A 20,253-nucleotide genomic window follows, 5' to 3' on the forward strand; every position below is an offset into this window, starting at 1 on the left:
CCCGCCCCACCACACCCCCCCCACCCGCGTCCCAATATTTGACCTGGGTGATCTGGTCACCCTATGTCCGTATGATGCGCGTACCACCACATGCCTAGTCTGAGCAGCAGAACAGCGTGTTGATTGACTCCCTCACTTCATGGGAATCTGCCTCAGAGATCTCCAGGAAACTCTCATGGAGATACTGGGCAATCTGCTGCCACAGGTTCTTTGGCAGAGCTGCTTTGTTTCTTGCCCCATTAAGAGTAACTTTCCTACACCACTCTGCCGACACTGGAGGGGGGGGGGGGGGGGGGGGGGACCAGTGCTGCACTCAGGCAAGCCACATAAGGGCCAGGGCAGAAGCCGCAGTTTTGGAGAAGACCCTCCCTTGATTCCCTGCTCACCCTCAGCAGTGAGATATCTTCCATGATGAATACAGCCTGTGGAAAATGTGGGGACAGGAATGATTATAAGGCCTCCCCTACAGTGCTGGCTCTCCCCAGGAGCCACCTGCCCAGTGAATAGTACGGTCCTGGAACACTGATTTCCCCTGCGGTGACTCACCATTTTGGGGGTCTTGTGGCTCGGGTGTGCTTGCCTGGGGTTAGCTAGTTAGTGACAGGTATATGAATAGAGGCCGGGTTTTAAATCAGTGGTCTGACTGTTGCAAACAGTACTGCTTCTGTAAAATGTTGAATTTTGGCTTCACAGATATGATCTTGGGAGCCCAGCCTCCCTCTTTGTTATCGCCAGCTGAATGGCTGGGCAGAACTAGAAAGCGGCCATGAAAAACTAAAGAGGACTTTCTGCGTGAGGTCACAATGTACTCCACAGGCGAAAAACAAGATTTGAAGGAGTGGCAGGACAGCAAGAAGAGGGACTGAAAGGAGAACGCAACACACCAGAACGAAGCCACAGAGCGGCTCTTAAACATTATGGAGCGCCAAGCGGAAACGATCCAGGTGCTATTAGCACTGCAAACCGAGCAACTTCACGCCCGCCCTCCCCTGCAGCCACTGTCGCAAAACTCTTTCCCATCCGCTCCCCAGACACCGCAAACACTGGCTCCAGTCTGTACCCGCTGCTTTCCACTCCTGCCCCATCACGGTCCAGCCTTGTGGACTCCCAGTACTCACTGCACTCAACACTCGTCCCTCTGCAGTTTATCCCTGCTCAAGTATAGTACCGCTGCACATACTCCAAAGGAGAAGGTTGGATATGATACCTGGGACCCCACCTCCTCCTGGGACCTTCTCTTCCCCCATCCCCCTCAGTGCTGATGTGTTTGTCTCTCTCCTCCAGTTGTTTTTTAATAAAAGAATTGTTTTGGTTTGAAAGCAATCTTTATTCCATTAACTGAAAGAAAACAGAGCCCTGCAAAGCAACAAGCAATTTTCTTACACCTTCATAGTGCATTGTCTGCACCAATCACAATCACCTCTTACCATTACAAGCATTGCACTCCCAAGCATAGCAACAAATATTAGTAGCTTTAAGCTTCAAACTGCTGCCTCAAGGCATCCATGATCCTTATGGCCCCGCGCTGCACCCCCTAATAGCCCTGGTCCCTGGCTGTTCAAATTCAGCCTCCAGGCGCTGAGCCTCAGGTCCAGCCCTGAGTGAAGCTTTCATCTTTCCCTTCACAAATATTATGGAGCGTACAGCATGCGGCTATAAGCATAGGAATATTATCATTGGACAGGTCCAACCTCCCATGTAGGCAGCGCCAGCGGGCCTTTAAATGGCCAAAAGCACACTCAACAGTCATTCTGCACTTGCTCAGCCTGTTGTTAAACCACTCCTTGCTGCTGTCAAGGTGCCCCTTATATGGCTTGATAAGCCATAGCATTCATGGATAAGCGGGGTCTCTCAGGATCACAATGGACATTTCGACTTCCCCTATGGCAGGGGTTCTCAAACTGGGGGGTGTGACCCCTCAGGGGGTCGCGAAGTTATTAAATGGGGGGTCACGAGCTGTCAGCCTCCACCACAAACCCCACTTCACCTCCAGCATTTATAATGGTGTTAAATATATAAAAACGTGTTTTTAATTTATAAGGGGGTGGAGGGTCGCACTCAGAGGCTTTCTGTGTGAAAGGGGTCACCAGTACAGAAGTTTGAGAACCACTGCCCTACGCTGATCTTCTGGTCAGGGAAGAAAGTCCCTGCTTGCAGCTTCCTGAACAGACCAGTGTTCCGAAAGATGCATGCGTCATGCACCTTTCCACACCAGGCTATGTTAATGTCCGTGAAACGCCCATAGTGATCCATAAGCTCCTGGAGAACCATTGAGAAATACCCCTTCAAATTAATGTACTTGGTGGCTAGGTGGTCTGGTGCCAGAATTGGAATATGCGTGCTATCTATCGCCCCTCCACAGTTAGGGAAGCCCATTTGTGCAAAGCCATCCACAATGTCACACACGTTGACCAGAGTCACGGTCTTTCGGAGCAGGATGCAATTAATGGCCCTGCACACTTCTGTCAACATGAGTTCAAAGATTGACTTTCCCACTCTGAACTGGTTAGCGACTGATCGGTAGCAGTCTAGAGTAGCTTCCACAGTGCAATCACCACGTGCTTCTCCAATGACAGGGCAGCTCTCATTCTCGTGTCCTTGCGCCACAGAGCTGGGGCAAGCTCATCACACAGTCCCATAAATGTGGCTTTCCTCATCCTAAAGTTCTGCAGCCACTGCTCGTCAACCCAAACGTACATCACTATTTGATCCCACCACTCAGTGCTTGTTTCCCAAGCCCAAAAGCGGCGTTCCACTGTGGTCAGCACCTCCGTGAATACCACAAGCAATCTCATATCGTAGCTACTACGCATGGCGAGATCAATGTCGAACTCCTCTTGCCTTTGTAGTTTAAGGAATAACTCCACTGCCACTCATAACGTGTTAGTGAGAGCATGCAGCATATTGGTCAACAATGCAGGATCCATTCCTGCAGACCGAAGAGGCAGAGCGCGCAGTACACAAACTGCTGGAAGATGGCGCCAAATGCAGATGAAAGCACAGGGATTGCTGGGATGTGAAGCAATGCATCACGGGGCATTTGGACAGGACCCACGATGTCCCGCGACCCCCTCTACCTTCCCACAACTCTTAGAGGCAGAAGAAGAACTGCACTGTGGAATAGCTGCCCAGAGTGCACCGCTACGAATCCCGCTGCAAGTGTGAACATGCTATTGTGCAGGCAGCTGACAGCACACAACAGCAGTTTCCCTTCAGCACGTCTGAGCATTGCTGTAACTGCTGGTGCTGTAACTCTGCCAGTGTAGACATACTCTTAGACCGGGAATATGCTTTCAGCTCAAATGGTATGCTGTGCCAAAGACAAGGGTAAGGAATGTTACCAGATAAAAGAAAAACCCAATAGGTTTTCTTTTGATTGTTTTGCAAAATAGTGATGCTCTTCTCCACAGGTTGTAACAAGAAACTTCTTAAATTGCCCTGAGATTTTGATAACAATCCAGTCTGGTTGCTACAGAAACCTTCTTTGGATACTTACTTTTTATCCTAATATTTTCTAGTTACTTTGACATTTAATAAAGACATAGTAATTTAACAAAGGGCAGTCTTTCTCTAAATTGTAACCAGCAGCAGTGACTTTTTAGTATCAAAAACAAATGTCTCCTTGAGACTCAGTCTCCATTTTATGGGACTAGCTGAATTTTAGTGGTGTGATATCTTCATGTGCATACAGTCGTAAAACAGATTGCTCCCCCATGATGATTAACATGGCCTCTTTATAAGAATGAACCTGACTTTGTAATGGTATGGATTATGTATAGGCAACATACTCCAAGTGAACATGAACCTGTTTTTTTGTTTTGTGTTAAATTTTGCTAAACAAAGATAATTCAGCTTTACTGTTCTAATTGGGATTACTGATGTTTCTACACTCAACAAGAGGTGATCCGAACACAACACTGTGAACCAAGTGCAAAAGAAAAATGAAATTGAAGGCAAGCTACTTTGGTGGTAAATAATGAAGAGGACAGGTCACTGGTACAGAGCAATCCAGATCATTTGGTAAACTGGATGCACGCAAACAATAAGCATTTTAACATGGCTAAATGTAAATGAATACGTCTGGGAACAAAGAATGTGGGCCACACTTAAAGGATGGGGGACTCTGTCTTGGGAAGCAGTGACTGAAAAACATTTGGGAGTCATGGTGGACAATCAGCTGAACATGAGCTTTCAGGGTCACACTTTGGCCACAAGAGCTAATGCAATCCTTGGATGGGAAATCATGAATAGAAGCAAAGAGAATATTGTACCTCTGTATTTGGTACTGGCGCAACCACTGCTGGAACAATGCATTCAGTTCTGATGCACCCAATTCAAGAAGGATGTTGGGGTTCAGAGAAGGAGAGGGTTCAGAGAAGAGCCACAAGCAGGGCCGTCCCTAGGGAGGTGTGGGGCCCAGGAGGAAGTGACATCACTTCTGGGACCGTCCACACCGGGGGCAGGTGTGGCCCCACACACATTCTGCCCCGCCCCCAGGGTTCCGCTTCAGCAGCGCTGCTGGGCTCCAAGAGGCTGGGGCCACTCTGCCCGCATTCCTGGGGCTGGGGAGGCTGCAATGGCACCGCCACACGCTCTCCCTCCCGGCTTTTGGTTGTGATCTAAGTTTCCTCTAAGGTGCGCGGCCGCACAGCAGGCTATCAAGGGCTGTGCAGGTAGGGAGAGGCACCCCTCCGGCAGCCCCACCCAGCCCCTCGGAGCTGCTGGGGAGAAGAGCCCTTCCCCCGGCCCAGCCCAGCCCAGCCCAGCCCGAGTTGCCACGGCCGGGGAGAGGAACTCCTCTGCCAGCTTGGCCCAGGCCTGCCAGGGCTGCCGGGGAGTAGAGCCCCTCCCCCAGCCCAGCTCAGCCAACACAGGAGCTGCCAGGGAAAGGAGCCCCTCCCCCAGCATGGCCCAGTCCAGCCCTGCCGGAGCTGCCGCAACCATGAAGAGACGCCTCTCCCGCAGCTGGGGGGAGGGGGGAGAGAGGTGCCCCTCACCCAGCCTCGAGCTGCTGCAGCGAGAGAGGGCTGGGGGGAGTCCTCTCTCCCTGCCGCAGCCCCGGAGCAGCCCTGCACCCCAAACTCCTCATCCCTGGTCCCACCCCAAAGCCCGCACCCCCCTGCACCCCAACCCTCTGCCCCAGCCCTGAGCCCCCTCCCACACTCCAACTCCCCGGCCTCACCCCCACCACACATTACCTCCCTAGGGACGCACATGGACGTAAAAAATTCGAGGGAACACTGGTTGTGATCCCCAGTCTGGCTGTGAGTTTCATAAGTTGATGATATTCAGACAGTTATTTTAGCCACGGCTGCCAAAGTTAACAGTTTATTCTTGCTCCAGACACTAACAATATGCTTTCTTCCCAGCCTACCAATAAAAAAGGCAGTTCTTGCATTTTGGTGTCATTTATCATAAATTTTTCATATTGAATCCAAAGAAGTTGTGTATTTTTTGATGCATCATTTAAAAAAATAAAGTTTTTTCTTCTCAGTTGTTAGAGGTGATAGCAAACTATTCTGCTATCGATAGCAGAAGATCTCACTGAAAAACTAGAAAAGAAGAGAGCTTACCCTTTCCCTTGGGGGTCCCAGCATAAAATTCCCTCCTGCTGCAAGCAAATTACTTTAATGTCAGCTACACGATAAAAATCATTACCAAGAAACAGGTCAACTAGGAGGTGTTCCATTATGCCCACAGTCAAAACACTTTCCAAACCTTCCCACAGCACATGGAGTTTAGCTAATGGTATGAGGAATCTGCTTTCGCCCACACCCACAATCTCTGCCATTTGGCCAGGTAATATGCTGGCCTTTGGGACCACACTCTGCTTAATCAGAGAGATCTGGACCCCGTATCACTCCGCCCCAAGCATTCCCTGCCATTAATTATGGCTACCTTAACATGCTCCATATCTGTCCCTGCAGAGGCTAATCTCACAAAACCAATATGATAGGTTCCAATCACCTGGGGGGTTTCTGTGTTGAGGGCAGCAGAACTAACATGAGCTATTGGTTGCCTGCTTCCTCCTAGCACAGGGCATTTATTCCTCAGGTGATCAGTGGAATTACACCTATAGCACCTTTTGAGCTCTTCTGTTTTTCAGGAGGTTTGGAACGAGGGGTAGAGGAATGGTTTTGGGGAGGTGAGTGCTCGGCTTCCCAGCCACCCTCCTTGCTAGAGATAGAAGGGGATCCTCCCTTCCCACCAGCTTTAAACCCCTGTTTTGGCGGGTTGCTTTCAACAGATGCCTGGGTCTGTTCAAAGGCATCAGCTAGAAACGCCATCTCATCCAGACTTTACATTTTTGTCCCTTTGCTTTACATCAGCCTTACATATGCCTGGGAAATGCTCTTGAGCAACAAAATCCAATATTCCCTCAAAGCTTGTAACACCTTTGCCCCTCACCCATTTCCCCATCAAATCTTTCATTTTGTTCACATATTCCCTATTACTCATACCAATATCCCTCTTAAGATTCCTAAATTTAACTCTATATGTTTATGGGTTAATCTGAATCCTTTGTAAAACAGTATTTTAAAATTTACAATAGTGTAAAGCAGGGGTTGGCAACCTTTCAGAAGTGGTGTCCCGAGTCTTCATTTATTCGCTCTAATTTAAGGTTTCGCGTGCCAGTAATACATTTTAACATTTTTAGAAGGTCTATAATATATAACTAAACTATTGTTGTATGTAAAGTAAATAAGGTTTTTGAAATATTTAAGAAGCTTCATTTAAAATTAAATTAAAATGCAGAGCCCCCCGGACTGGTGGCCAGGACCCAGGCAGTGTAAGTGCCACTGAAAATCAGCTCGCGTGCCATACGTTGCCTACCCCTGGTGTAAAGCATCCTCTCTGGGCATTTCATTGAATACACTTAGAGATTTACCAGTTAATTTTGCAATCAGGGTAGGAACTCTCTTGGCATCAGGGATTTCATGCACTGCACACAGCCTTTCAAAGGTAGTCAGATATTCAGCAATATCATCTGTCTCCTTGTACACAGGACATAAACGGCCCCAATTGTGGATGTTTGGAGTGATGGGAATCGCTGGGGTCAGTGGGTTCTGGTTCTGCATCTCTAGAAGGTCCAGTTGGTGTTTTCGCTCTCTCTCTCGCTCTCTTTCTTCCTGCTCTCTTTCCCTTTCTTCCTGCTTCTCCTTTATCGCCAGTTCTTTCAGTTGCAATAGTCTCTAGTGCTCCCTCTCTTTTTCTGCAACCTGCAGTCTAAAAATCTCCAACTTCGCAATGGCTTCACTGCTTTCAGTCATTTTCCTGCTTTTCTGTCCCTACTTCCCTTTCCCGAAATAAGCAAACAGAAAACAACAAACCGATAGCCTCCTCCTGACTGTCCTTAGCCACCAGGCTTAAAGCCTCACTTAATATCTTTACACGAGTGTATGAAGTGCAAATCTTGCTTAGTACAAGCTGTGTATTTTACCCTGCTTGCTGCGCCACTGTGATGGGATCCCCGGGGTGCAGCCTTGGACTGTGGGACCACTGTGCCCCCTTAACTTTCTCCAGCCTGGGCTGTCTCTCACAATGCCTTGCTAGGGACCAGCAGCAAACCCCTCCAGGAGCTGTGATCACTCAGCACAACAGCATGTGGAGTCCCACACACCCAGCTAGGTCGCATGAATGCTCCCAGAGCCACTCATGAATCTCACAGAGAAAGGCACCAGAGCCAAATCCGCCAGCACTGTACTTCAGGAATAAACGGTCTTGCACTGCTCAAGATGAGCAATGCAGGTTTATTAATTAGTTCACCACTTCATCAATGGAAAGTGGATATACACCAGTCTTTGCAAAACCTGAGCAGATTTGCCACACACTTCATGCAAACTCAGTAAAACATTTATTGACTACAAAAGATAGATTTTAAGAGATATTAAGTGATAGGCAAAAAGTCAGAGTTAGTTACCAAAAGAAACAAAATATAAGCATGTGCTCTAAACTCTCAACCCAATTAGACTGGGCAACAACTAAACTAAGCAGTTTTTCTCACCTCACTGGATATTGCAGTCCTTAATATACGGATTTCATCCTTGAAATCTGGGCCAGTCCCCTCAGTTGGAGGGTAAAGCGTAGGTGGGTAAAGGAGAAAGACCCAGCATGTGGCCACTGTGTCTATTTTATACCCTCAGTCCATGTGCTTGGAAAAAACACAAGTCCAGGCATGTCTGGGGGCATTGCAAGGTTGAGCAATTCCCCTAGTGTGGCCTCATGCAGGTGAGTCATTAAATTGTAGCTGCCAACTTGGACAATAGCTGTTGATGGGTTGTTTAACACCCCGCCCAGGTGTTGGTTACTTTCCTTGCTGTTGCCTCTGGGGAGCTAATATCTGGCTGATTCCCCAACTTACAGCATCTTTCAGTGACACCCATACAACACAATTCTCATATGCATTAATGATATACATACATGGATTAAAAAAATGACTTTCCGTAGATCATAACCTTTCCCCTGATACCTTACAAGGCACGCTTTATATGTAAGATCACGATTATATAAAAATGAGGAATATGGGGGTTCCAGGATGCTCCCCCAAGGTATAGAATGCCACACATATCTCTACTGCTACAATGATCAATACCCCCCATAACATACCTTTCAAGATCCATGGGTCCTACACATGGCTATCACAACATGCGGTGTACCTCTTCCAGTGCACTAAATGTCCCAACAACAACAATGTGGGTGAAACCAGACAATCACTATGCTCTTGAATGAACTCACACAGAAAAATGATAAAAAGACAAAAACACCGTATCACCCATGGGCAAACACTTTCCACAAAATGGTCACTCTGTATCTGACCTCTCAGTCCTCATCCTCCAAGGAAACCTGCACAACACCTGCTACAGATAGGCCTGGGAACTTAAATTCATAACTTTGCTAGACACTAAAAATCATGGTCTTAAAACATAAATCCAGTGTTTTTATTATTACAATAATCTGTAACCCTCTAACCCACTCTTTATTATCCTATGACTGTGGAGGTGTTTATAGGCCACTTCACCTTGAATGGTCTCAGAATATGAGCGAGACAAGGTGGGTGACGCAATATCTTTTACTGGACCAACTTCTGTTGGTGAAACAGACAAGCTTTCCAGCTGCCCAAAACTTGTCTCTTTCACCAACAGAAGTTGGTTCAGTTAAAGTTATAGCCTCAACCACCTTGTCTCTCTGATATGCTGAGACCAATACAGCTACAACAGCACTGCAAACTAACTTTGAATATGTTTTAATTACTTCTGCTAAACAACCTGTTCCACTTTGTATTTAACTGCGACACTGAGTGCCTTTCCCAGACCGGAAGAAGAGCTCTGTGTAGATGAAAAGCTGGTCTCTTACAAACAGAAGTCAGTCCAGTAAAAGATACTACCTCACCCACATTGTGGGTTGTCTCTCTAACATCATGGGATCAACATGGCTACAACACTACTGCAAACAACAAATTTACAACCACACACAGCTAAACATAAGTCCCATAACAGTTACAGAGCTAAGAAAAATAGTGTCAGCCATTGAATTGAGAAGCTGCAAAATACTTCTACATATGGATTTTCTCAGTTAAATAAAATTCACTATTGGATATATTGAGCTTTGCAGGATTGACATGAGTCTGCATATCTAGCAAGATGTGAGGTATCCGGAAAGGCACAGTAAAACAAAGTACCAAACTAATGTGCAAACATGGAATCTGGTGGGAACACAAAGACATTACAGAAAACTCAGCCCAGAACAGAGTCCTATGGGGCTCTATAATGATCTTGATATGATTATTAATAGGCACATGAAAATCACGTTACAAATTAGTACTGAGAAGATGAGTCATTTGTTGCTTGTTTACCACCAATAGCAGAAAACGCCACCAAACGCTTCAATCATTTGAAAAGGTCTCAAGGCTTATCCAGTGTTATTAAAGATGACAAATGTATAAAGCTAAAACATCAAAACTGTTTAGACCTGAAGAGAATTATCTCAGTGCTGTGATACCTGAAACTGAACTGCAGTGTATCGTCTAAATACGGTTCAAAGTGACAGGACTGGAACCTGCACAACACTTTCAAAAGATGAGTCTGGGAACTTAAATTCATAACTTTGTTAGACACTAACAATCATGGACTGAACAGAAACACACGATATATGGCGTTTAATAACAATCTGTAACCCACTAACAACCCCACCAACAGCTTCCTCCCCCTTTCCTCCCTATGACTGGAGAGGTGTTAATGGGACACTTCACCTTGAATGGTCTCTTGAAATATGCCTTAACTATTTATGCTAAACAATCTGTTCAAGCCTTGTATTTAGCAATGACACTGTTTTCCAGACCTGAAGAAGAGTTCTGAGGCCTGGTCTACACTAGGCGTTTATGTCGAAGTTAGCGCCGTTACATCGAATTAACCCTGCACCCGTCCACACTGCGATGCTATTTAGTTCGACATAGAGGTCTCTTTAATTCGACTTCTGTACTCCTCCCCGACGAGGGGAGTAGCGCTAAATTCGACATGGCCATGTCGAATTAGGCTAGGTGTGGATGGAAATCGACGCTAATAGCTCCGGGAGCTATCCCACAGTGCACCACTCTGTTGACGCTCTGGACAGCAGTGTGAGCTCGGATGCTCTGACCAGCCACACAGAAAAAGCCCCGGGAAAATTTGAATTGGAATTCCTTTTCCTGTCTGGCCAGTTTGAATCTCATTTCCTGTCTGGACATCGTGGCGAGCACAGCAGCACTGGCAACGATGCAGAGCTCTCCAGCAGTGATGGCCGTGCAGTCTGTGAATAGAAAGAGGGCCCCAGTCTGTGTGGGGCGATGAGTCCGTGCTTTCCGAGCTGCGATCCAAAAGAAGGAATGCAAAGATCTACGAGAAGATCTCTAAAGACATGGCAGAGAGAGGATACAGCCGGGATGCAACACAGTGCTGCGTGAAAATCAAGGAGCTGAGACAAGGCTACCAGAAGACCAAAGAGGCAAACGGACGCTCCGGATCCCATCCCCAGACATCCCGTTTCTACGAGGCACTGCATTCCATCCTCGGTGCGGCCGCCACCACTACCCCACCAGTGACCGTGGACTCTGAGGATGGGATAGTGTCCACGGCCGGTTCCTCGGACATGTTAGGGGACGGGGAAGATGAGGAAGGAGATGAGGAGGGCGAGGCAGTCGGCAGCGCTCACAACGCTGATTTCCCCGACAGCCAGGATCTCTTCATCACCCTTACAGAGATCCCCTACGAAGCGTCCCCAGCCGTTACCCCGGACACAGAATCTGGGGAAGGATCAGCCAGTAAGTGTTGTAAACATCTAAACATTTATTTTTAACAAAACAGGAATATTAACAATTAAAAGAATGGGTTGTTCATGATTAGTGTGCCCTAGGCGCTTAACGGTTTAGTCATGGGCAGTGCAAGTTTTGAAAAAAAATCTAGCAATGTCCGGTTTTCCGTGATTGTCCTGCACAAGCCGCTCTACTGTTTATTCCCTGCTACTGCAGCTACAGTAAAATGCGGTCTATATGTCCGGGGATAGAGCAGTAATCCTCCTGGGACATCTCGATGAAGCTCTCCTGGAGGTAATTTGAAAGCCGTTGCATGAGGTTCCTGGGGAGAGCGGCCTTATTGGGTCCTCCGAAGTACGACACGTTGCCGCGCCACGAGACTATCAAGTACTCGGGAATCATTGTTCTGCACAGCAGGGCGGCATACGGCCCTGGTCTTTGGAGGCTTTCCCGGAGCATTCTCTCTCTCTCGCTCTCAGAGATCCTCATCAGGGTGATGTCGCCCATGGTGACCTGCTTTGAATTAGGTAGGGGAATGTTAGTGTTGGGACTGCTTGCCCGTTCCTTTACAGAACTGTAACCGCTGGTTTGTAGCCACGCGGTGGAGGCGGTAGAGGGGCAGCCGAAAGGGATCGTTCCCGGGGACAGCCGCGAGGGGGTGGGACAGGGGCAGAGTTCCCGCTTGCCGGATTGCTGGCAGCAGGAACTGACATAGCTTTAAATGTGAAATGAGGCCAGTGGTAATATAAAAGTTTTAAACTGCCACAAGTGTACGGCTTACCATGTCTGCCTGCAACAGAAATTCCGTTGTCCTGCCCCGCTTCTCAAATGTGCTGTGCAAGACCACAGGCACTGAATGCGAAGGCCGAGAATTCGACCTTGTGCTGAGTGCGCATGTGATAGGTGCTGTGCATGGACTTGTTCACAGAGAAAGACTATGTTCTTTGTTCACAACTACATTTATCTTTCTGAGGAATTCACTCCCTTTTTCCCATTTCCACAGCCTCATCTGCGACTGTCTCACAACCTAGCCTGGCATCACACTCCCAGAGGCTAGCGCGGATTAGGCGTAGGAAGAAGAGGACACAGGAGGACATGTTCTCTGAGTTTATGGCCTGTTCCCAAGCCCAGGCAGCACAGCAGACCCAGTGGCGGGAGAACTTGACCCGAATGCACCAAGCCAACATGGATCGGGAGGAGAGGTGGCGGCAGGAAGACCAGCAGGCGACTCAAACGCTGCTTGGACTACTGAGGGAGCAAACGGACACGCTCCGGCACCTTGTGGATGTTCTGCAGGAACGGAGGCAGAAGGACAGAGCCCCGCTGCAGTCCATCTCTAACCGCCCTCCCCCGCCACCAAGTCCCATACCCACCTCACCCAAAGTGCAAAGAAGGAGAGGCAGCAGAGTCCCTGCTAACTCTCACTCCACCCCTGCAGAGAGCTCTAGTAGCAGAAGGCTCTCATTTCCCAAAATTTGAAAAGTTCTTTCCTTCCCGCCTGACACAAGCCCCCGTCCAAGTTTCACCTCCCAATGCCATGTGTAGTTGATAATAAAAAATACGTTTCTGTTAACTGCTGTTTCAATCATGTTCTTTTGGAGGAGGAGGGGAAAGGGGGTTGGTAATTGGACAGGACAGTCACCTTTGGCAGGGTACATAGTCGGGGGCAGGCACAGCAGCAGGGCACATACACAATGCAGTCATGCAGTGACTAGTTACCCTGGTTAGTCTGGGAGGTTGTTTTCATGTTATGTGGTGGGGGGTGGGTTGCTCTGTGACTTTGTGGCGGGGGAGGGCAGTTACAGATCTTAAGCGCCGGTCCTTAGGCAGGATCACAGAGCCACACAGCAGGGGATCTGTAACCGTCCTCCCCCTGCCACAAAGTCACATAGACCCCCCCATACACACAGTCCCGATCAGGAGGGGTGACAGGCTCCGTTGAAACAACCATCCCACCGCAGCGGAGCCTATCAATCCTTCAGTTTAGAAGCTGCATTCGCGTCACTACACTACACCCGCTCCGTACCACAGTCTGCGTCCCAGTTTTTAAAAATTCCCGCGAAAACAGTATTAAAGAAAACGGTGTGCTTTAACAAAGTAGAACTATTTTTATTTCTATTTATTTTTATTGAAACGTGTGTTGGAAGGGGGTGAAGGGGGTATGTAACTGGATAGGATAGTCAACATTAACTGGGTAAAGAAACGGGGGCAGGTTTAGCTTCTCAGTACACAAACTTTAAAGTCACAGGTTACCCTGCTCACTCAGGAACTTTGCTTTCAAAGCCTCCCGGATGCACAGCGCTTCCCGCTGGTCTCTTCTAATCGCCCGGCTGTCTGGCTGTGAGTAATCAGCAGCCAGGCTATTTTCCTCAACCTCCCACCCTGCCAGAAAGGTCTCCCCCTTGCTCTCACAGAGATTGTGGAGCACACAGCAAGCTGCTATAACAATGGGGATATTGGTTTCGCTGAGATCACAGCGAGTCAGTAAGCTTCTCCATCTCCCCTTGAGACGGCCAAAAGCACACTCCACCACCATTCTGCACTTGCTCAGCCGGTAGTTGAAGAGTTCTTTTTCAGTGTCCAGGGCGCCAGTATAGGGCTTCATGAGCCAGGGCATTAGCGGGTAGGCTGGGTCCCCGAGGATGACTATAGGCATCTCCACATCCCCAACAGTTATTTTGTGGTCCGGGAAGTAAATACCTTGTTGCAGCCGTCTAAACAGACCAGAGTTCCTGAAAACACGAGCGTCATGAACCTTGCCCGGCCATCCCACGTAGATGTTGGTAAAACGTCCTCTGTGGTCCACCAGTGCTTGCAGCACCATGGAAAAGTATCCCTTTCGGTTAATGTACTGGGTGGCCTGGTGGTCCGGTGCCAGGATAGGGATGTGAGTTCCATCTATGGCCCCACCGCAGTTTGGGAATCCCATCGCTGCGAAGCCATCTATGATCGCCTCCACGTTTCCCAGGGTCACTACCTTTGGCAGCAGTACATCAACGATTGCCTTCGCTACTTGCATCACAACAACCCCCACGGTAGATTTGCCCACCCCAAACTGGTTCGCGACTGACCGGTAGCTGTCTGGCGTTGCAAGCTTCCAGAGGGCTATGGCCACTCGCTTCTGTACACTCAGTGCAGCTCGCAAGCGGGTGTCACTGCGCTTCAGGGCAGGGGACAGCAACTCACAAAGTTCCAGGAAAGTTCCCTTCCGCATGCGAAAGTTTCGCAGCCACTGGGATTCATCCCAGACCTGCAGCACTATGCGGTCCCACCACTCAGTGCTTGTTTCCCGTGCCCAGAATCGCCGTTCCACGGCATCAACATGACCCATTGCCACCGTGATGTCCTCGGCGCTGGGTCCCCTGCTTTCTGAGAGGTCTGTGCTACTCTCAGACTTCAGGACATCACCGCGGTGCCGTAGCCTCCTCGCCTGACTTTTCTGCATCTGCCTCAGGGAAACCTTTATGATAAGCTGCGAGGCATTGAGAGCGGCCACAACTGCTGCGATGGTCGCAGCGTGCTCCATGCTTGCAGTGCTGTGGCGTCCGCGCTGTCAATGACTGGAAAAGTGCGCGAACTGATTTCCCGCCGGCGCTTTCAGGGAGGGAGGGCGGGAGTGATGGACGGATGACGACAGTTACCCAAAAGCACCCTCGACTCATTTTGTTACCCAGAAGGCATTGCCGGCTACACCCAGAATTCCAATGGGCAGAGGGGACTGCAGGAACTGTGGGATAGCTGACCACAGCGCACCGCTTCGAATGTCGACGCTTTCACCATTAGTGTGGACGCACAAAGTCGAATTACTGTCCTTAGTGTGGACACACACGTTCGACTTTGCAATATCGATTCCAAAAATTCGATGCAAGTAAAATCGAACTACTCTCGTAGTGTAGACAAGGCCTGAGTAAGCTTGAAAGCTTGTTTCTCTCACCAACAGAAGTTGGTCCAATAAAAGATATTATTAGCTCACCCACCTTGTCTCTCTGTATTTCAATAACATTTTCCAAATCTTTTGAATAGTGTGTGACCTGAATTATTTGCAAAACAACACACAAAGGTTATACTCCACACACAAAGTATCACTAATAAGTCATGTAATGAAAAGAGATACAGGGGCCGTGAAATTAACAAACATATAAAGGACACAACACAGGAAGCAATTGTATGTTTATTTTTAAACATCAAAGTCGCTGCCAAGAGGAACTTTAAAACTAAATATCACAGCTGGAATCAGAAAGTTGAGGCCTGCAGTATTGTCACCTGACTCACCCTCTAGGCACAACAATCTTCAAAGTGCAGCAGAGAACTTTTATACACGGGAGCAGGGTCCACGCGGACAGTTAGTGTTTGACATGTTAGTCTGAGGTAGATTTACACCCTAGCTAGGTACACACTAACTATTCACCTGGACAAGCCCTAAGTGATTTAGAAATGCACACATATTGGAACCACCGCAGAGCAACTGCAAACTCCACAGAAAGAGCACCAGTGCTAGAACTTTGAACACAGAAGCCTGAAATCATTCCAAATTGGGCAGCAATTGCAGCACCTGGCAATAAAGGAACAGGAGAACACAAAGTGTTTCTCCGGTTTATATTTCACAAAACGAATTGCTCTGAAAGAAGCACCATGCCAGGAACCCATGTTCTCAGCAATACTACAAACACCACTGAGATAGGATATGTGAGCTCCTGGCACCAGCAGAGAACAAGAGAAAGCTGGCAGTAATCAAGGCTGGAATTTTCCTGCGCTGAGTTTCCATTCATGCATATGGTAGGATTTGTTTTCCTATTGCTAGATGGTGACAACTGGTTTATACAGTATTATTCTACAAGGTGGTACCATAATCCCCTTCCCCACCCCCACAGCTATTCATAAGAGAACACTATCTTTTACCTTTCCAAGAATCAGTGCCCCTCCTCAAAGCTGTAGCACAGGAAGTGATCACCTGAGAAAATTAGTATCCTGTACTACCTTACTGATCTTAGCAGAGGAGATTGCCAGTGTACCTACATGCCATTTAGTTTGTGTATATTTAGAGCCTGGCTATGCTAACTCTAGTTACCAGAGGCAGTGGTTATTACAATGGGTAAATCCCATAAGCGTCAGTAGAACTACACATCCTAATAAATTCTGGAGCCAGCAGTAAGCAATTGTTGCAGGACTAGGCCCTTAATGCCTATGTTTTGAGTATAGATTATGTATTCATCATCTCCCCCTTCCTGTTCACAAAAGACATTTGAAATGAGATAACTAATTCTAAAACCAAACAACGCTCTTTTTGCATCTCCATCTACAAAATGAGTTATTAAATTTGTGCTTTTGTTCATGGGAGAGAAAGAGGCAAGATAGTTTACTTAAAACATAAGAAGAACAAATTAAAATTAAGGGTTCCTGACTTGAAACCAAAAGTCACTACTAGAGATGGGTCGAGCCACGATGTTAGTCTCTGGATGTGAATCTGAACTTTACTGAAGTTCAGAAGTCACTTGGGATCCAGTGATTTGGGTTAGCATATTAGAATGATGAGGGACACCTGCAAATTTCAGATCCAGAGCTTAAAATCTTTCCCAATATTTGAAAGTGTTTGGATTTGACCCATCTCTATTCATTACCATCTGCAGATTGTTCAGTACCTACGTGAAATAAGTAGTTTGCTTCTGTACAATTCCTGGAAGACAAGGAAAACATAAAGAGGGAAGAAACAAAAGGGAATGGGAGGCTGGGATGAGAAAGAAGAACAAATTTTAAATTAAATTTTAAATTGGAAACTTTTACAAAATTAAAAGAAGGAATCCTTTGATAATTTTACACAACTGTACTTTACAACAGCCTCATTGAATATACAGAGTGTGTTTATTTCCAGGACCACAGGGTGGGGTCAATACATATTGTCATTTTGACCCATTTTTTTAATCAGGAAATTTCATTTTTAAAAATAATATAGTAATGAACTCTAACAACTATTCTGAAAATCCAAAATTTAGCTTCAGACAGATTTAACTGAGGCTCTCCAAAACGGGCTAAGGAATGCGTTAAAAACTTCAGGAATTAAACTCTAAAAATAAAGTCAATTCAAGTTTAGTCAAGATAAATATGAAATATAGAATGGTCACTTTGTTATAATTGCTGATGCTGTCAGAAAATATAATTTCATCAGATAAAGACTTATATATCTCAGTCGACACACATTGATTTAATTTATTGAAGCATGACACAAATATTATATTTCATTATTACAAGAGTGAAAATCTCAGCCAATAGGAAGACATTCGTTTATGAAATTTTGACAAATTACACATTAAGCAGTAAGCCACAATAATGAGATTTTGTAGTTCCTCAAGTTTCACTGGGTAGTACACATCTAGCATGGAATCCTGTAGCACTTATTACCAAAAATTTACTTCATATTTGCCAGATTGTATCCTACTGTCAGTACTTGAAATCATCACAAATTGGAAGCACAGATTTCTGCCAGATCTTAGATCTATCATACACTTTAAATGAGCAGTCTATATGAAGGCAAATAAATCACTAGGCTTTAGAGACATTCCATTGCTTAACAGGGAGGATTCAACAAGAAGATGGAATGAGTGAGTTTTACTTTACTTTTAGGCATTTAACATATACGTGTTTTATATCTCAGTAGGTGAGCTCATCTAACGTATTTTAAATATTTACTCTCAGCTATTGTATTTGATTTCATTCCAATCAACATTCTTGTCAGTGTCAACTCAACGCCAGGGGTTATCCTGGTCCCACACTCAATGAGTTTTGCAATTGACTTCAAACAATAGGACCAGGATTTCACCACTGGCATATGTGCATCATTTAAAATCAAAAGCTCCATAAACCAAGTAGCATAATTTAAATACTATGCTACTGATCAGATCTATTGAGTTTGTATTTAATACCATGTTTAGCAGAGAGTCTGAGAACTTAGAAGGAGGAGGAATGGCAGTTAATATGGGCACTGGAATTAAAAGCTATCAATAAAGGAACGTATAGCTAGAGATAAAGAAAATAATTTGTATCTTCTTTCTATACAATGTTGATGGTACAGGTCTGTCGCATCTTATACGCATTTAACATGCATGATTTCAGCTTTACGCAGTCGGCAAAAACAAAACAAAAAAAGAGAAAAATAACAATTTTAATACTGTACTTGTAGTGCGGGTGATTCCGCCCGCCATTCAACTCAATGTAATTTTGACTATACGTGGTTTTCGCTTTACACGCTAACCGCAGAACGGAACCCCTGCATAAGATGAGACTCGCCTGTATACAGCAAAACAACTGCCTGAGGGATGAACACATGTACTTGTTACTAGGTATCAGAAGTTATTTTACACATCACTCAGTAGGGTGATGGCTTGGAGTTTCTAAGAATTTCAAGAATGAGAACATGGCTGCTATTGTTCCTGCCCACTGGAACTTTTGGGTGGGAAAGCAAAATATTCTGGTAATATGCAAAGACCTAGCTTAACTAGTTATTTAGATTTAAGCCTTGAGTCAAGATCAGATAGCTCCCCTAGACATTCAGTACAGTAGCTCTGAACTTAAGTGCTGACACATACATCCCATCTTACTGAAAAAAATCAATGCCATAAAGTGTAGTGCCTTAATGGATTGGACTATTGCATCAGTTGACAACACACGTGCAACAGAGTTACATGGTGCAGCCACTTACGCAGAATTCTCTTCCTTTCCCCATTTTAAGGTGTCTAAAGAGAGTGCAATAACACTCCTCCAGCACTGAATTCAAAAGATGCTACAACCACAGAGAAGTTTATACACTCAAAATATCTGCTGCCCCGCACAGGCAAGATGATATTATCTATATTATGGTATCACATAGTAGCCCCAGTCATAATCTGGACCTCACTATGCAGGGTGCTGAACAAACACAGATGAAGAGACTCTTGCTCCCAGAGAGTTATGCCATTTTACTGATCCTTTGTGTAGGCAGAAACTTTTCATAAATACACCACGTTATTCATCTGAGGCATTAAACCCAGTGATAGAGGGTGCAGGAGTCCTACCCATGCACCAGCACAGAAAGAGTTAACTCCCTGCTCCACACTCTCATGTCCCACACAAGATAACAAACCAGGTCTGGTGGCTAAGGGTCCAATTAGCCCAAACAGCTTTGTGGTCATATGGAGAAATCAAGCGCTGCTTCCCCCCAGAACTACAGGACTACATTTTATTGCTGACCAAGCTGAGCTCTTGTTGCAAGTTGGTCAACTCTCAGCTTATACCTATCTCTCTCATTTTAAAAGAAAAGGGACAAATTTGGGAGTGGAAAAATTAAGAAAACATATTTTTTCTAACATTTACTAGCATTTACCCTAGTCATAAAATACCAGTGAGGTAAAAGTGTGCTTCACGCTGCTTGCAGGAAACTATTTCTGTATAGCGTTCACTTTCAAAAGTCAACGCTAGCCAGATATCTCCATCATCATGCCTGAAAATTAAACTGATAAAAATCCAACAACAGCTTTTGACCAACGTTTTGCAGGCTAGCTCTATCACTGAAAAATAATCCAACAAACCAGACTCTGATATTAATTTTCCTAATTAGCTACAGAAAGGGCATTTTTTTAAAAAAAATGGGTGATTTAGTGCTCTTTTACATAACTGTCCAGTATTAGAGCAGATCTGGAGAAGCTGCAATTTGGTACAAGTCCAGATTCAGACTGATTCAAATCTCCCTCCTCCATAAACACAGCCACACTAGACAGCTGGGCAAAGAGAAAACCTGATAGAGGAGCAAAAACACTCCCTGCCATTTTCTGAGCAGCATCTATTTATAAATTCATTTAGGGCACCAGGAAAATATAAATAGACTCTCCATTTCTCTGCATAACAAGGGCTCTTCTGCATGGGCCTGTGGAGAAAGGAGCTTCCCACAGCTGTGCCCTCATAACATTATTTTTCGTTTCAAAAACTGGTCTCTATTT

At 46.0% G+C, this 20,253-nt stretch overlaps 1 protein-coding gene across 10 annotated transcripts in view; it reads right to left on the reverse strand.

Moving 5' to 3' along the window:
- MYO5A (myosin VA) overlaps positions 1 to 20,253 on the reverse strand; it is a 195,094-nt gene that overhangs the window by 146,849 nt on the left and 27,992 nt on the right. The window contains exon 1 of one of the 10 annotated variants that reach the window (XM_065559446.1): positions 8,006 to 8,140. The exons of the other annotated variants lie outside the window; for them this stretch is intronic. The gene's annotated coding sequence lies outside the window, so the exon portion shown is untranslated. Of the gene's footprint in view, positions 1 to 8,005; positions 8,141 to 20,253 lie in introns of those variants that run through there. 10 annotated transcript variants of the gene reach the window in all.

Source organism: Chrysemys picta, chromosome 10 (assembly GCF_011386835.1).
Source record: "Chrysemys picta bellii isolate R12L10 chromosome 10, ASM1138683v2, whole genome shotgun sequence".
Taxonomy (NCBI): domain Eukaryota; kingdom Metazoa; phylum Chordata; order Testudines; family Emydidae; genus Chrysemys; species Chrysemys picta.